Source organism: Morus notabilis, unplaced genomic scaffold, assembly GCF_000414095.1.
Source record: "Morus notabilis unplaced genomic scaffold, ASM41409v2 Scaffold495, whole genome shotgun sequence".
NCBI lineage: Eukaryota > Viridiplantae > Streptophyta > Magnoliopsida > Rosales > Moraceae > Morus > Morus notabilis.
Genome location: NW_010366418.1, coordinates 53,219 through 55,843, shown reverse-complemented (window position 1 = coordinate 55,843; position 2,625 = coordinate 53,219).

Genomic DNA, 2,625 nt, shown 5'->3' with positions numbered 1-2,625 from the left:
CAACGCGTTTGACACGTCAACCAAGCCATACCGTGATAATCAATATCTCATTAAATAAGGGCTGAATTGACAATAATGCATTCCAGTCTGTGTTTATTTCTGAATAAACCATGCGCACAGTACACTCTTCACCGGTAATAGCCGGTTCAATCTTCTTACTCGGACGTTTGGCCTTCTGCGCAATCTCATATCATCGGGACACGTGTAATATGCTGGAATTTGACGCCAACCACAAGCGGACGCGTGTGGCCGTTTCTCAAACGGCCGACGGTCTTTATCCATGCCCTATATGTTTCGAAGACCACAAATAGCACAAGAATACGGAGAAGAGATCCAATAAAAGAACAAATAGAAGACGCAAGATTTGCTTGGTTCGGATCAGAGATTCTACATCCAATAAATATTGAGTAAGAAATTAGGTAGAAATATGTAAAAATTTTAACAATTTGGAGGCTATATACATAATGACATTAAAAAAAAAATAAATAAGGGCAAATAAGAGATAATATTGATAATATTACAATTTTTAAGAGCATATAAAGTAGTTTCTTAATTTCCAAAAAATTAAGGGGCATGTAGTCTCATTAGACCATATTCGAAATTTGGGAAAATAAGATCCAATGGGGCACATGTGTTCTTAATTTTTTAAAAATTAAAATTAAATTTTTATCACGTCACGTCATCAAATTTCTCTATTTGATTGTAACCATTGATAAAAAGATAACTATTACAAACTTGTCCATATATATATGTGTATTATTTCAAAGACCAAGAATAACACAAGAACACAAAAAAGAGATCTGATCAAAGAACAAATAAAAGACGCAAGATTTAAGGGCTATTCGGCAGCCCCTTTCTTGAGTTAAAAACTCAAAAAAAGTAACTCGAGTTACAACTTTATTCAAGTTCATGTTCTTTTAAGTTTGAATTCGAATTTGAACTCGAGTTCAAGTTTCCCCTTCAACTCGAGTTCAGAAACTCGAACTCAAATTCATGAACATTATTTTTTCTATTCTTAAAAATACTATAACTTTTTCATTTTAATTCTGATTGAGCTGATTTTTTTCTATGCGTTCACAACGAAAAGACGAATAAAACCCCACCCATAGACCCTATTAAAATTTTCTATCAGCATTGAGTTTTTATTAAAATACTATTTAAATACAAATTCAAGTTTTGACTCACTCAAACACAAACTCAAAGGCCTCGTTCATTTCACCGATTCGAGTTTTCAGTCTTTGGTTTCTACAGTAAAAAGTTCTCAGAAAATGTCACATCTAACTTTTTCTGCTACAGTGAAAAGCTCTCAAAAAATGTCAAATCTAAACACAAACTCAAGTTACAACTTCAACTCAAATTATAACTCAAACTCAATACAAAATCTACACTCAAGTCACCTAACTCAAAAATGACAAAAGAACAGCCCCTTACTTAGTTTGGATCAAAGATCCTACATCCACGGTAGGGGTTATCCCCTAGCTTAATCCACTATCTTGAAACGGAATAGTGAATCTCACAACAATTCTCTCAACGCAGGGGTTATCCCCTAGCTTAGTTTGGAATGATGCCCAATTCAACATCGAAGAAGGGCAATTTCTTAATATTTTTCAAACACAGAAATCGCAAACTATGGAAAGAGTTGCTGATGAAACTGCAAATTCGACCCTTGGTGGACGTACTAGAGATCGGGGACGTAATGGTGGTGGCATTGGTGGCCGTGGAGGAGAGGCAAGCGGTAGTGCTAGTGCAAGTTTTGCAAATTCTAAGAAAAAATACAAGCGCACCTCAACAGTTTGGGAGCACTTCAACACATTCGAGGAGGTTGATAATGCTTGAACAATGCATCCCCTATAAAGATGCTATAACAAATTATGTTTGTGCAAAATTAGGAGCAGCATTTATAGATGAAACTGATTGACAAATTGCCGAACTCTTGTATAACTTTTTAGGTAGATTTCACGAAGTTACCTTAAAGCTTAGTGGAACTTATTACCCAACTTCACCATTAGCGTTAGGAGAGCTTTTAAGGATGTCTATTTTATTTAGTTAATTTAGGACACACGAGGTTTTAGGAGTTCCTATCGCCTCTATGGAAAAGAAGTTTAAAAAATATTGGTCTAAATTACCCATGTTGTATGGTTTCAGTGTTATTTTTGACCCTAGATTAAAATTAGAAGGTTTAGAAAGTGGATTAGATAACTTAGGTGAATTTTTAGCTATCGACACTACTGACCAATTTCCTATTATAAAGGAAAAAATATATTCTCTATATATCTCTTACGAAAGTAGGTTTAGAAACACACCTCGTGTTGAACAACCGCAACAATGAGACGACAATCCGCATTCATTCTTGAATGTTTTCGGGTTGTCTAAGAAGAAGAAGAAGACGACGATGACGACCCAAGGTCAAGAAGAATCTGGGAGTGGATTTTCATCAAGAGATAACGGCGGATTCAACGAGTTAATGGCGTACCTGAGTGAGGACTTAGTTATAGACAGTAGTGAAATGTTTGATTTGGTTGAGTGGTGGAGGGCACGAGCATTAACTTGGCCGATCCTAACATGACTGGCAATGGATATTTTTTCGATCCTGGTCTCTACTGTTGCAGCCGAACAAGCATTCAG